This window comes from Stenella coeruleoalba (assembly GCF_951394435.1).
Source record: "Stenella coeruleoalba genome assembly, chromosome: 5".
Classification (NCBI taxonomy): Eukaryota; Metazoa; Chordata; class Mammalia; order Artiodactyla; family Delphinidae; genus Stenella; species Stenella coeruleoalba.
Window position 1 is genome coordinate 140,059,011 of NC_137150.1, and position 16,438 is coordinate 140,075,448.

A 16,438-nucleotide genomic window follows, 5' to 3' on the forward strand; every position below is an offset into this window, starting at 1 on the left:
CGTGCTCTGAAGTTCTCCCCCTCCTCTGCTCCTCCTGGACTTTCCCAATAAATCTCTGAGCTTCCTATCCCACCTTGGGGGCTGCTTCCCAGGAGCCGTGGAGGGACACATCCTGCTAGGGAGAAGGGGACTGAGAGCCGGCACACATCCAACAGCGAGATCCTGGTACCCACGCACGGGCTGAGGGGCTGGGGCCCATGGCCACACCCTTCACACTATGTATAAACACAGTGGCATCGCTCAGTACTTATGCACCAGCCACCTCCCGACTCTTCACGTGCCGTCGCTCGTTTAATTCTTGCCACAATCCAACGAAGGACGCTACTGATTTTGCCTCCACTTTATGGGTGAGAAAACTGACATACAAAGAGGTGAACCAATTTACCCAGTGTCACAAAGCTACTGAGCGCTGGAAGAAGGACTCCAATCCCCGCCCAGCCTCTCACTGGTCCACATGCACCCACCTGAGGACAAGAATTATCTATCATCCATCTATTTACCCACAGTGCCCAGTACATCACTGATAGCCAGTAAACAGTTAATGGATAAATAAATGGCAATGTATGTATCATGAATTCTTTGGTTCCCAACCAATGGGCAGTTGCAACTTCATTGTGAGATGTCCTTGGGTCCATACTGGCCCATAAATGGGAAAAACATTTCTTCGCAGGTTTCTGTGTAAAGTTTTTTAAATGTATGTAGAAGCCGTTGTGATGAATTAAATAAAATTTATTGTAAGAGGTTGTTGAGTTCAGAGTTATTTTCTGGGTGCTGTTTCTGTTTCTTCCACCTCAGACACTAGAAGTACAAGAACCTGGGTGAGTTTCCACGACATTTGGTCACATTAAAAAAGGAGTCATAATACTGGATCATGAATCAGAATAAGGAGACAGAGAAAGAGAGAAGAGAAGCTGGAGAGGAAGATGGGATTTGAAGGAGTAGGGGGAGGAGGCGGGAAAGAGGGTGCAGAGAACCAGCCTTTGGGGCAAAAACCAGCATGAGGATTTTGCTCCTTCCTTTTTACATAGTATTCCATGTCCTTCTTCCCCAATAGCGTTCACGTATGAAACGTTAATTTGATTTCTCTAAGGACCACCATCCCGACTGGCCAAAGCAGGATTTGAACTTGAGTTGTACTAGAAATGTTTGAGAGCCACATTCCATGTTTAAAAATCATCAGACTTGACTCAAGTCATTTTGGCCCATAATTAATGAATCAGCAAGAATGGGAGATCATTCAAGCCTTCACAGAAAAACCAGGCAAGTAGAAATGCAATCTGCTTCCTGCATTACCAGTAATAAACAACCTTTTATGTCATCCTGTAAGATCTAAAAATAGTTCATTTTCAATTTTGAGCCCTTGAACATAATGAAAGGATGCTGTGCATAAAAGTCAGTTATTCATTTATTCTCTACATTAAAGGTTTCAGCAGTAAGAGCTCAATTAACAAAAAAGACCAGTGGGAAATTATACACAATACTTTTTGTTTATTACAGAGAGACTTTTCATTCCTATCTCACTGATGGGAAATTTTGTACTGACTTACATAACTCACACGAGGCATTATTGCCTCTGAATTCAAGGCTCTTACAAGGGACTGTGCAGAAAGAAACCAAATGGAAAAATGTGACTTTTAGAAAGTTAGTGCCATGTGTCATTACAAATTGTGAGCAGCATTTCCCAGACCACGGGTCAAGCTTATAGCCTTGGACGACCAGGCAATGCCGTAGCTGTGGCTTCCAGGAAGCGCCAGGATCATGACGTAGGAATTCTGGATTCTAGTCCTGATTAGGAGAGGGATCAACTCTCCAGAGACTCTTTTATGAATTCTGGGCATGTCATGCAAATTACCTCTAATTTTCTTCCCACTGTGCCCTTGTGCAAATAAGGAAACGGGATTAGTGAATTGCGGGCTTGGGTTCTCCCGCCGACTCACTATGACAACCTCCAGCCCCGAATTCCTCTTCTGCCAAAAGAGATGGGTGATAAGCTCACACTTAAGATGTGCCTGCTACTTAAGTCTCTGCTACAGCGTGACTAATTCTCAGGGTGGCTGGAGACAGGCCCAGGATGCCAGGTAGCTAAGGAGAAATAGCAGGGATCGCGCACGCTCTTCAACATTCAAGAATGAAGTTTCCTGCTCCTCCCAAGCCTCAGTGTCCGTGATATGTGACCCTTTGTGACTTTGCTGTGGCCTGTGTTTGGATGTCAGTGAGGAAGCTGGCATGTCGGTGCAAGTCACTTGGCTGGGGAATGAGCCTTCTGACCACCCAGTATCTCCATCTGCAAAAACCCCGGTGGTTCTCTGCTCCCTGTCATAGTGAGCAAAGCACCTATGAACTGATGGAACTCTCGGTCTTCCTGGAAATCAGTGGCCACCAAAGCCAGCCACTGGCCAGTGCTGGCAATGGAGCTGAAGAGTAAGCGAGGCTGCCTCAGGAAGCAGTAGCTCTTTCTCAGCTACTGGAGTACATCCTGGAGACTCTGGGATCACAATTCAGCAGTGCGCGGGTCTCTGGCGAGCCCACCGTATGCTGGGCTGAGAAGCTGGGTTATCACTGCATTTGAGAATTGGGGTATGTATTAAGTTCTCAGGGTGCATCTTTTAAGAATATCAAAGGTCTTTCCCATCCATTCCCCCATCTTTACTGTGCCTAAAATTGCCAGAAATGAGAATGTGATTTTTCGAAATATCACCTGTGGATGCGATATGACTAGCGTGTTAACATATAACGTGGATAGTAGGCTAATCGGGGCCATTTTCACAATCGTATAACCTTTCCACTTGGCCTTTTTAGTATCAAGAATGTCTAACCAGGCCTCCTCGTGTCCTGGCATTGCTAGGACACAGTCGTAAGTTTCACATTACACACGCATGGGGGGTGGTCACAGAAAAGGTGAAAAGCCAAAGGGGAGGAGATACAGCTGACACCTCCTGTGGTTCCAGAACACAGGGACATTTAGTGGCCACGGGGTCTCGAGTCTCTGGCAGAGCCGCTAAGCAGATTCAGTCCCGCAGCTACGCCCAGGTGACTGTTTCCCAGGCCTCTCATCTTCCAGGCAACAGTCTCCGGTAAGAGTTACATATTGGGATGTCCAGAGAAAAGCACACTATTTCAATGATTTCCAACACAAACACCCCAGGGATGAGAGAATGATTAATCGGAATGTGGAAAATAAATATAACTTTGACGCATTGTCATTTTTACCCAATATAGGTATGTACATATATACATACATATGTATCATACAGATATATCTATTATGTACCTGTGACTATAGTAATATATTTTATATATGCTATTATATATATTTATATACATACATATAAAATGTATTACTATAGTTACATGTGTATAATTAGATTTTTATGTGTGTGTGTATATATATATATATATACAATGGGTAAACATGATAATACATAAAAGTAAATTATATTACAATAGCTACATGTATATTATTAATAAATAAATATATACATAAATAAGTGTGTATTGGAGCACATGCTCCGAAATTTTTTCCAAATGGTAGTGTATAATCCAAAATGCTCTAGATTATCTCCCTCATCTGGACACTGTATTTGCTTCAATTAATTTTAAGATTGTGTTTGCAATATTCCCCCACATTCAGTTTGCAACCAAATAAAAAACAAGATATTCTTCATTTAAATGTATGTTAAGCCAGGCCTCTCTAAACATGTACCTAGGAAAATACGTATTGAACAAAATATCAGAATTTCCATTCATCCCTATTCGAATTTATTTTCTACGCACTAGTTTTGCCTGACAGGGTTATTACATGTGTTCGTTCTTAACTAAGTTAAAAAAGGAAAAAGTGTATGAAAAATGTCTGGACAGGAGTGTGCAAAATGGCAACACAAGTTTTTCCCAGGCAGTGGGTTCTTGGTGACTTATTCTGCTTCTTTACACTTTTGCTACTTTTGCGATATTCTACAGTAAGTATGCATTTCTATGGAACCAGAAAGATAAACATGTGTAAAGCAAATATTTCAACTTTATCACCCATTCTCTTCACAGCCCATCTAGACCCAATGCCACTGGTAAATGTTCTAAGTTCAGATGCCCTAAAACACAAGGCAGGATTTGATCTTGAACTTTTACTTGGTTTGAATGATGTATTTCCATTAAAATTTCACAATTTCAAATAACAGTAGCATTTGACAAAAATATATATCAAACAAATATGAATATATAATATATATATGTATAAAACAACACTGAACCAAAATGGACATGCGGTCAGAGGAAGGAGGAAGTAGAGCCTGGCTTTCACGCCCCGTGCTGCACTGGGCTCACCTCTCAGGGCAGGAATTTAGCCTGCTTGACCTGGTTTGTCCGGATCAATTTCCATTTAGCTCCTGGGGTGATACTCCTTTCTCAATGTATTTGCAAAGCACCTGTTAGCCACTTCTTCTATAAGTTCTTGATTTACTGATTAATGGCTAATCAGCTTCAAAAAGAATGTTTAGCTCAACGGAGACCTTTGATCTGTTATCTGCTCACATCAGCCTGGTCAAAGCTGTTGTGCTTTTCTCAAGGATACCAACATTTCATCCTCATAAACATCTTACACCAACTTTGAGTGGAACAATACAGTTAACCAGTTACAATGTTTTTTAATTTTTTAATAAGTGACTCAAGATGTGATTGGTCAGATCAGGGCAAGAGAGGGCGGGGCCAGTTCTTCCATCCCCTCGTCCCCCGTGAGACAGCCAACCAGCCACCCACATCCCCACTGCTCCCTGGACGGGCCAAGAGGATCCGAGTGTGGCTACATCAGCCCAAATCAGCAGGACCACCAGGGTGGCCTCACGCTGAGCAGGTATGTCAACTCCTCAGAGCTGAGTGCAAGCACAAGGCATCCTACCAAGACTTTAGACAGGCGAGCACTCTTACGCAGAAAGCGGACTGTGAATGTTTCTAATTCTGAGAACTGGAATGTGCGAGATAAACCCAGAGGCACTTGGATCTGTCTCCTGATGCAATAAGTGCTGAATGAGGTGAGTGAACGTTAATGAAGCCCGAGGAGACGGAGTCCAGGGGCACAGGCAAAGTACCATACATACGTGGGCGATAAACCGGAGAGGTTTCCCCAGCAGCGTTTTGACAGATGATGGCAGCAAAAATAGCAAGAAGAAAAAGAAAAAAAAACAGCTCCTGGGAAGAAAATAAGATCACGTGCTGGGTTCAAATTGGGGTGAAAAATACGTTATTGTGTTTCTGAAGATGAAAACACTCACAGCGTGGATTATAACTATGCAGCTATAATCAGTGAGCCTCACAAAGTGTGTTATTATCTAGATTATTACACTAGCAGCTTAGATGCAACCATTATGGAATGATTTTACAGAAGGGACATAGCCGGATTGGAGCTTAATTAGACAGGATACGGGAAAGCTGGGTGGAGAAGCCAGCACGCGAATCTGGGGAAGGGGTTTGGATTCAGAGTGAGGCTTCATTTCTGGTCCTGCGTTGACCATAAAAGTGTGTAATAAAGACCATATTGTCAAAAACACAGACAGTGCACAAATATCACTTTATACAATTCTATAGGTATTTTCTGTACATTGCTGAAAACTGTGTGCAAATAACTCTTTTTGGCCAAATTATCCTTGAAGTGTGCCAGGCGAGACAATGCATATATAAATGTTTTGAAATGTTTTAAAGCACGAAAAGATCAGTGATTAGTAACAGCAGGATCTGCACAGCTGACCTGAGACCAGTTTTGATTTGGTTTTTAAAACTCGATATGGAAAAGCATAATGAGAGTAAAATAAGCAATGATTATCTCTTTTGTAAATGCAGGATTCTCGTGTCAGAAGATGCTTTTTCCCTTGTGTTTTGTTTTGTGTGCTCATGCTTTAAAAGATGAAGCTGGCTGCTAGCATCCAGGATGTGGTGGCCTGGAAACGAGTTTCCTGCAGCAGCCCAGACCTGACTTAGGATGTGAAGCTGTGGGAGTCCAAAGAAAACGCATAGATGCAGGAGGCATGTTAAAGAAATAGTGAAAACAGTCATACAGTCTGGTGGCTGATTATACAGAGCAGATAAAGACCTCTGGCACCAGAAACCAACCCGAGTGAGCCTGGGTAACTAGAAGATGCTGCTGGGTGGGGATGGGGGAAGCCAGGCTGGGGTATGTGGATAGTGGGACAGGGGACCACAACTGATTCATCCTTGGAAGAGCCCAGGTGCTGGAATTACTGAAACCAGCACCCTCACTTGAGGGTTTACACTTTGAGTTTGTGCAGGTTTATCAAGTGTTAAGTAAAATTAAGGGCCTGAGGATCCCCACGGGCTCTGATGAAATTGAGTTCCTAGATCCAGAAGGATGGGCAGCAGAGCTGGGGTGTCCCCACCAGCCTGAATCTCAACTATGTGCAAGACAGGGCAACCAGGGTTCGCAGGAACCGGCTGCTCTCAGGAAGCCGAGCACACCCACCACCCCAGGGCACTCCACCTAGATTAAGCAGCAGGCCAGGGTCTGGCCAAAACCCACTCAACAATCAAACACCCTCTCTAACTTCCCTATTTCACTGCTACAAATGACTACAGAGGAGAAAAGGAATTCAATTCAAGATACAACATTTTCAGAAAATGTACTCATTGTAGAAAATTAGCACCTCATTATTGAAAGTTCAAGGTAGAGGTTATTGTTTTGGTAGATACTGAAATGCACACAGTGACGGGAACTCTATCAGAGTTAAGCATTACAGAAAAATGTACACGCCTAAGAACTAATAGAAAAATGACATCTACATTTGTTTAAAAATGTTTTTTTTTTTTTAATCCAGATGGGAACATTTTAAGGTATGAGAAGAGAAAGTGTATTCTGTTCATACGAGAGATAGACTCTTCCCTGCCGCCAAGAATGTGCTGACCTTTCAAAAGAATCACTGTTGGACCTTAAAGTGTGTCTAAGAAAAATCGCACATTCACATGACCGCTCTCAACGTGGATAACTTACCACTGCTTTTCAAGCCCCTTTGTACATTCTTGCCTAAAATTCATCTAAAAACAGGATTATAGGAGAGCTCGGAGGTCAGGTAAGGAGCCAACAATGTGGCTGATTCCAGTGCCACCTCTTCCTTAGTCATAAGTCACACATGTGCAGCTGTCACCGTAACGTTAGTCATATATTTTTCAGCGTTGGAATGACACGCACCAGAAACCCTAGATCACTTACATGTTAATTGCAATTACATAGCAACACTTAGTGTGCAGCCAAAGTATTCACAGGATAATTGGCCTGTGGTGACAAGATAATTCTTCCTGTTCTTCCAAAACAGAAGGTAGATGTCCCATCCTATTACTTTGCAACCTCCCAGGCGAAATTTTGCACGAGGCCCCAGCCAAGCAGGTACCTCTCCACACATAGCTTCTCTCCACGCATCTTTCACAATGTCAAAGGAAGTGCGTGGGGTTGCCAAGGATCTGATCAGGGTTTTCCAACCTCAGCACCGCTGACGTCTGGAGCCAGATGACGTTTTGCTGTGTGTGTAGGAGGAGGTTTGTCCTGTGTATTGTAGGATATTTAGCAGAAACCCTGGCCTCTCCTCCCTAGACCACAGCACCCATCCCCGCCAGATGTGACAACCAAAAATATCTCCAGACATGACTAAATGTGCGCTAAGGGGGAAAAGTTGCCCTCCATTGGGAGCCACTGGATTAGATGTCTCTGTCCAGTTGGTGTGAAGGTCCTGATTACAGCAGGTGACCCAGGGCACACACCAGAAGTGGAGACATGTGTCTTGTCACCCATCTACATATACTGCTGTGAACCTCCCTATGTGCCTCTCCCTACATCTCCCAGCGCCTGCTGCCCTTCCATCGCTTAAAGTCCCAGCTCTAAGAAGCCACCCAGGCCTTCCTGCCTCCAAATGGTCCCAACTCCAAAATGATTCTGCTGTCACACAGATCCACCTTCTCAAAGCCTCTGTTTCATCACCGTCACTGATCTAAACCAGAGTGAAGAGGAAAGCATTTTGATAGAAAAAGAAAACATAAAACGATAATATTCTTCATCCTCACAGGGGTATTTGATGACATTTTAGGTGGTCCGTACGAGTGGACAAAGAAATTATTTGGGGTCAGAAAGCAGTTTTCAGTATTTCCCGCTGAAATCTCACCCCACTGAGCTCTCCCAGACTTTGTGGGACAGGAAATCCTTCAGATTACAAGGACAGTCCGGTCCTAAACCAAGGGAGCAATTTGTATTAATTCTCGACCCTGAATTTATCTGGCTTAGGTGGTCTCTGATAATTTCAAAGGATACATGAGGAAACTTCCAAAAGAGTCTCAATACGTCATTATAATTTGCTTTACGATGCAATCACCAAGAGCAGATGCAATTGCCTTAGAGCGTGTGACCCAAACATTTAATGTAAAGGGTCAGGGTGTAAATATTTTAGGCTTTGTGGTTATAGAGAAGCAACTACTCAACTCCCCCTTCGTATGGTGCCACAGACAGAATTCGTGCATTCATTTACAAAATAAATTATTTACAAAAAGAGGCTAAGGGCCAGACTTGGTCCAAAGGCCTTATTTTGCCAACCCCCGACTTAGAGGGTCCCCCTCATTCATGCGCCCAGCGTTTACTGGGCTTCAGCGATGAGCCAGGCACTGGGAGGCACGCTGGGGAGACAGGATGAATAACACACTGACCCAGCTCCTAAGAAGCTTGCAACCCAACCAGGACAGCGACATGCAAGCCGCAGGTCCAGGAAAGGGTGAGAGACATACGGTGGAAACCCAGAAGCAGTGATCAATTCCCCACTGTGGTGGGAGTGGAGGCTGTCTAATAACGGCTTCATTGAAGAGGTGCCCGGAGCTGTTGGTCCACTGAGAGAGACGGTGTTGGCTGCAGAGGTACCGCTATGCCTCACCCACGTGCTGGAAGTAGCCCATCCGTCTCCTGCCAGCTGGGGATTCCCACTATGGCCACGCTCAGAGTTTCCCCATCCGTCTTCTGGGGCTCCTGTGCTCACAGACGAAAGAGGCTGCAGTTCTGAAATAGCCCTTCCTCAATGACTTGAACTGGACGCTTTGACCCCCTTACCCGACCAAAGGTATGAACGGGGACTTCACTGACCAGAGTCCTTTGCCTCCTTCCTTAATGGCTAAAGAGACTAACTTGGAACTTAACCACAGAGGTTTCATGCAGGTTCTGCCATATTGCATTCATGTTGTTTCTTCACTTTTGTAACTTATGGGCTCACTTTCTTGTCAGTGCAGATGGCAAATATATCTCATTTCATACTATTTACCAAAGCCTGGTGGCTGCCTGATCTTCTGACTGCAGAGCTATGAGTGGATGAGATTTTAATTCTCACTTTAGGACTGTAGCTTCGAGGCTGACTTATAAGTGAGAGAAACAGAATGCTATTGCTTCCCTCTGTTTCTAACCACAAAGTGTAGTCGCATTGGAAGTCGAGAGTTCATGGAAAAGAAAATACTATGAGAAAGTATGGAGTACTATGGGAAATATTCCATTGACTCCACGGCCCCAATAGGTAATGCTCTCTACTTATTACAATATACATCTATCTCTGATTTCTGAAATTTCACCCATCACAAAATCGTCCAAGGGTCCACATGGAGGAAATGAACATACTAATTTTAGTAACAAAAATATTAGGGAAGGATGGCAATTAACAAGTTAAACTAGTTTAAGAGCAACAGCAATGACAAAAGCCACACCAAATGGCAGCCTTCTTGGAATTCCCTTGGAGAAGTCCCAACTTTATAGAGAAAAGTGTTGTAAACCCCAGTGAGGTGAAGTGGAAGGCCTTTGATCTGTCCTACTCTGAAGCCAGCCCCACCGATCCTACAGACCTTCCGTTTGAGAGAAGGGGTAGGAAGATGTGGGTCCGTGCCTTGGCCACTGGGGCACAAGTCAAAACACAGAGCTAAGACTACCCCTTCTCCTTGTCTTAGCCACAACGCTCATTGAAACGGCTCATTTTACTGTGAACGTCGTCAAAGCAAAAGTCGAAGTTGGGGCTAGCGTGTCAATGCCCGTGGGGTGACTGGCCTCCAATATGATGGATGCCAAAGGCACTGTCTGCTCACCATTGCTGTCACCAGCCTGTCCTTATCACCAAAAGAGGAGTAACAATTTGTGGCCCAGCGCCCTCACAGAGATTTTACAATGATTTCATACGGTGCACCATATGAATGGGAACCAGTCTTCGAAAAATGGATCTCAGACCTGGCAAATTCTCATAAAAGATGTATTAGTTATGTTGCTGTTGTAACAAATGGCCACAAACTTAGGGGCTTAAAACAACATTGATTATCTTATTGTCCTGGAGGTCAGATATCTGAAATCAGTCTTACAAGACTAAAATTAAGGTTTCAGCAGAGCTACATTCCTTCTGGATCTTCTAGGGGACAATCCGTTTCCTTGCCTTCTCCAGCTTCTAGAATCTGCCCACATCCCTTGGTTTACAGCCACCATCTTGAGAGTGCAACACTCTGACCTCTGTTTCCATTGTCATATCTCCTTTTCTGACTCTGACCCTCCTGCCTCCCTCTTATAAAGACCCTGTGTCTGCCCACCCAGAAAATCCAGAATAATCCCCCCATCTTAAAATCCTTAATTGAACCTGGAAAAGTCCCTTTTGTCATACAAAGGAGCATATCTACAGGTTTTAGAAACCAGGATTCAGACGTCAGGTGGGAGGAGCCATTGTTCTGCCTACGACCAGAAAAGCAAGGGCAAATCCCGAATGAAATGAAGTATGTCAAAGACAAAGTATGCCCTTGGAAGTCGAAGCTAAATAAAAGCCTTACTGGCTGGGATAAGGAGAAAGGTAGAAGCTACCAAATTTGGAGGTAGAGAGCGCCTGAGCTAAGAGTGTCAGCCTGGAGTCAGGGACCAGGTCATAGGACGGCTCAGCTGGAGACTCCGGGTTAGTCTCAAGTCACTTGCCCTTCGGAGCTTTCTTCTGCTCTCTTCTCCAAACTCAGCCCCTCCCTCTCTACCTCTATGCCCACATACACTGCCTTCCCTCTGGGCAGAACTATTCTCACTCCTCCTTTGGTCTCTGCACTGCCCCCCCCCCCCACCTATCCTTTAGAAGTCATCTCACTCTTGTACATTGTCAAATCCTTTCTGCTCTATGGAATCACTTCCTTAACACATACATGTGCTGTAATATCTCTCGCCTTTAAAGTATCTCCCTTGGCCTCACACTCACCTTCATCTATCATCTCATATCTCTCCTCTTCATAGCAAAACTCCACAAAATAGTAGTCTATGCTGGCTATGTCCACCTCTTCACCTCCCACTCCACTGAACCCATTCTATTTAGTCTCGAAATTGTCAGGAATGATAGTGACTTCCGTTCCCTCATCCTCCTTGACCTCCAAGTGCATTTGGCTTGCGTGATCATCACTTCCCTGTAAACACTTCCTTCACTTGCCTTCCCTGACTTCAAGTCCTCTGGTTTTCCTTCTATCTCCCCATGTGCATCTTCTCAGCCTCATCAGCTCATCCCTGCTCTTTCTCCTCTTGCCAACATGTCAACGTTGGGTGCCCCAGCCTTAGTCTCCAGACCTCTTCTATTCCTACACTTATTCTTTTGATGAGCGTATCCAGTCTCTTTGCTCTAAATGCCTCCTGCATGCTAACAGTTCCCTAATTTATATTCCCTGTTCAATCTGCATCCCCAACTCTAGACTCATGTATCCAACTACCTACTCAATATCTCCACTTAGATGTCAAAGAGACATGTGAAACACAGCATGCCCAAGGATAAACCTTGGTTCATCCACTCCAAACCTGCTACACCCAAAGTCTCCCCACTTCAGCAAATCTATTCTTCTGGTTGTTCAAGCCAAAGCTCAATCCATCTGTGCCTCCTCTCATTCTCTGCCCTGTGCATCCAACTCGGCAGCAAGACCTATTGGCTATATATTCAAAACATACCCAGAAGCTTCTTTGTACTTTGTACAGCCTCCATCACAAACACCCCACCTCAGCTTCCATCGTCCTTCACCCGGAATACTTTGCAGAATGTCATCTGCTTCCTCTCTTTCTCCACTTGTGATCTCATTTCGATGTGGGAACCAAAGGGTAGTATTTAGAAAAAAAAGTCAGACCTTGTCTTTCTCCTGCACAAAATTTTCCCACAACTCCCCATGCCCCACAAAAATAAACAAATAAATGATAAAACCAAAGCTCTCTGCAATGTTCATGTGATCTCACCACATGTTCCCACTCAACCTCTCTCCAGTTTCATTCCCACTGGCTCTCGCCCTGGCTCACTTCTCTCCAGCCTCCATATTCTTTGAAAAAAGCTTCCTCTGCACTTTAGCACTTGCTGATCCCACCTCAGAGTCTGTGGTTCCTTTGGACCTTCCCAAGTTTCACACCCTGACTTTTGTGTCTCTGTTCACATGTTACTTTCTTAGAGACACCTTCCCTCCCCACCTTACCCAGCACAGCCCTTCCTGTCCTCATCCTTTCCCCCACCCTTGCAGAACATGGTGTCACCTGCAAATGATGCAGAATTTTAGGCACTGACCTGTCTACTTTCTGTCTCCCTACTAGAATGGAAGCACCATAAGGATTGAGAGTTTATGGGTCCCATTCTCTGTTGTATCTCCAGGACCAAGACTGGTGCCCGTAGGAGATGCTCAGGACATTAGTAGAATATTCATAGGATGAGTGAGTGGTCCTCACAGCATATCTGCTTTTGCCATTGAGGTGCTCTCTCCTAATCAGTGTTACCCCCTCTACCTCCTACATGGGCTATTAGGTCCTCAGGGGCAGGGAGCATAACCTCTTTACACCAGTTCCTGGGCAGTCTGTAGATATTGGATGCTGGGAAAGATGGATGGACAGATGGATTTATGAGATTAAATGAGTAAGACTTATGCCTAAGGCTTTCCATGGGGTCCACAGCTTGACACACAAGTTGACTTGTTAATTAATTAATTAATTAATTAATCAGTCATCTCAATGGACCTTATAAATACTACTCAAGCTGGTCATACAGATGTGTGCAGTCAAAGTGATTTTGCAAAAAAAAAATCTATGCTCAACACTTCCCATCTTCCTCCAGGTTGTAATTAGCACCGGATTACTTTCCCTTTTCAAAGCCTCATATTAGTGCACAGTTCTGTCTCCCACCCCGCACCTTAAACAATAGGAGGGAATGTCCCCTGGGAAATTCTCCAAATACCACCCTCACCTTCGCAGAAGAAAATACAAAGGGGCAAAATCAAGCAAATTGCCTCCCACAGCTAATGCTAACATAAGGAGAAACAAAGACAAGTGTATCCATTTTCATTTGGGCTCACGACCTGACTTCTGTCAGATCGCAACCGTTTCTTTAAGGACCCTCATCCAGCATTCATTTGTGGGGATAATTTAATTCCTATTGTTATTTTTTATGTCACAAAAGATTTCTTGATAATTTGGGGCTACCCAATTAAACTTTAGCCTTTCTTTGGTCTAAAAAAGCAAAAAATAATTAACTAAACCAAATATATTATTTGAAGAAGGAGAAGGAACAAAATGAATAAAGCACTTAAAATACAGATATTTTTAAAGTACAGTTGAGAAAACTAGCACCCAAACCATTTGTATTAGAATTATAGTATTTTCCATTCAGAGAAGAGGGACAAGTTAATTGCATAGTTACCATGAAACAAACTATGTGGTAATTACACAGAAACTCCTTTAGAAACCATAATAATTACACTGAACTAAAGCAGTCTAAAATAGACCAAGAGTTACCAAGTTCACATACAATAGAAAGATGTTTAACCTGGACTCCAGCTCCTTGCTGTGAATATAGCACCATCAATGACTTCTGATGCCAGGTTTTGAAGATAATGATTTTTAAGTATAGATGTATTTCTACAAATGGTCCCTGGCACAATATTTCCTTTCAAAAAATAGGAGAAAAATCTCAGTTAACTACTGCCAGGCAGCCAGAAAGTTAACAGTAATTTCCTGTCTAAAAGAGGTGATGCTCTTCAAAGAAAAATATTAACAGTCTCCATTTTAAAAAGAAGTTTTTGGCTGTTGGCTCACATTTACATACTGTATGTTGAATTTGAAAGGAAACTGTGTCAGAATAAAAATGGCTATGTTGAGAAGTGAATGGGACAGTATATTTTGCACAGAACAAGCAATTTTCTTGGGAATTAAAAGGCCTGTTATATAGCCAATCCACCAAAAGGCTCAAAACAATCCTCTGTTGTAACTCTGTTTTACACAACCCAAATTATTCAGCTGGAGAAAAAAAAAGGGGGGGATGGGGAGAGATGAATGATTAGAGATCTTCAAGCCCTAAGAAAACCGGCAGAGTGCAAAGATCATGGAAATAAGGTTCCTGGAATCCTGGATTCTTAGTGCTAGGTGTTTTGAAGCAACTTATTAAGCCTTGGACTTGACTTTATTAAAAAGTCAGGCTCTCCTGCCAAGGTTTCTTCGCTTAAGACTTGGGATTATGGTTCCAGAAACAGGAAACTGAGGGTCTCCAACCATCCTCAGAGTTTCTTAGTACATCAGCTAGCCCTCCTGCCACACCCTCCCGCTGCCAGACACGGTTCAAAAGGCCGGCCTACAGAGGGTCACTCTGCTCCCTGCTCGCATTACTAGGTCTACCAGCTGGCTGCAGCCCAGGGTCGAGGCTACACTGGGGCTGGACTCTCGGAATGAGCTTCCCAGGTGTTTGTGAATTTAGTTTTATGGATATTGTTTTGCTAAGCTGCTGCCAGCCTAGATGGTGGGCATGAGAGCAAGAAAAGAAATTAGAGATGAGCAAAACCAGACGAAGGGGGAAAAGGGAAATTTCTAACTGCACGTAATTTAAACCGTATTTGTGTGTGGTTCTGGCACAGCCAGGCCATCTCCAAAGTCACAGAGAAATACATTTAGTCCAAAAATTGTTCCATTACACCCTGACCCAAGCTGCCTCTTACCTTACACACACACACATGCACACACACACGCACACACACACACACACACACAGTCACTGTTTCCAGGGCTGTGGGTATCTTCACTGGGTTGTGAGGTCCTTGAGGACAGAGAATTAACTTCTGCTTCCTCTTTATATCTCAATAAGTGTGTTGACTGAAAACATGGGTGCTGACATCCGAACAGAGACCCACCCTATCATCACAGAATGCCTTTGCCTAGAGCCAAGAAGGCTTTACACAATCAATGGAGCTACAGAGTGGTCTTGTTTTTATATGTATGATCATCAAGAGAACAAAGTTGTTAGAATTAGTTTGAATTTAGAGATAAGAAACATTGTAGAGTTGTTGTGATCATTCAGTCATGCAGTGACTAGAATTTAGGATTCTTTAGCCTCTTTCAAAATTCTTTTCACTCTGTTATGCTGCTTAGTCTTTTTTTTTTTTTTTTTTTCGGTACGCGGGTCTCTCACTGTTGTGGCCTCTCCCATTGCGGAGCACAGCCTCCGGACGCACAGGCTCAGTGGCCATGGCTCACAGGCCTAGCTGCTCCGCGGCATGTGGGATCTTCCTGGACCGGGGCACAAGCCCGTGTCCCCTGCAACGGCAGGCGGACTCTCAACCACTGCGCCACCAGGGAAGCCCGTTTTTTTCTTTTACGATTTAATTTTATTTATTTTTGGTTGCGTTGGGTCTTCATTGCTGTGCGCGGGCTTTCTCTAGTTGTGCTGAAAGGGGGCTACTCTTCATTGTGGTGCGCGGGCTTCTCATTGCGGTGGCTTCTCTTGTGGAACACGGGCTCTAGGCGCATGGCCTTCATTAGTTGCAGCACGCGGGCTCAGTAGTTGTGGCACGCAGGCCCTAGGGCGTGTGAGCTTCAGTAGTTGTGGCGTGTGGGCTCAGTAGTTGTGCCTTGCAGGCTCTAGAGCACAGGCTCAGTAGTTGTGATGCATGGGCTTAGTTACTCTGCAGTGTGTGGGATCTTCCTGGACCAGGGTTTGAACCTGTGTCCCTTGCATTGGCAGGCGGAGTCTTATCCCCTGTGCCACTGGGGAAGTCCCTCTGCTGCTTAGTCTTGACCAATATTTATATTAAGCTACTGCTTTAAATGCAATGAGTCGAAAGTCGATTAGCCATCACTTTTGAAGACCCTAAGACAAGGTTCTGAGTATGTCTATGTCAGGCAGAAACAAACTTGACTTTCCTACTCTTGTTCTAGAGTAGTTGCTAGTTAAAATGATTAACAAAGCTTTTTTGGCAAACCTACCGTCAGCGAGGATTTTATATCAGCCACTGCTATGGCCTGAATCTTTTCATTCCCCCAAAATGCATATGTTGAAACCCTGATCCTAGTGTGATGTATGTGGAGGTGGGACCTTTGGGAAGTAATGAGATGATGAGGGTGGCGCCCTCATGAATGGGGTTAGTGCCCTTATAAGAAGAAGCCAGAAAGCTAGGAGAACGAGCCCTCCCTCCACCT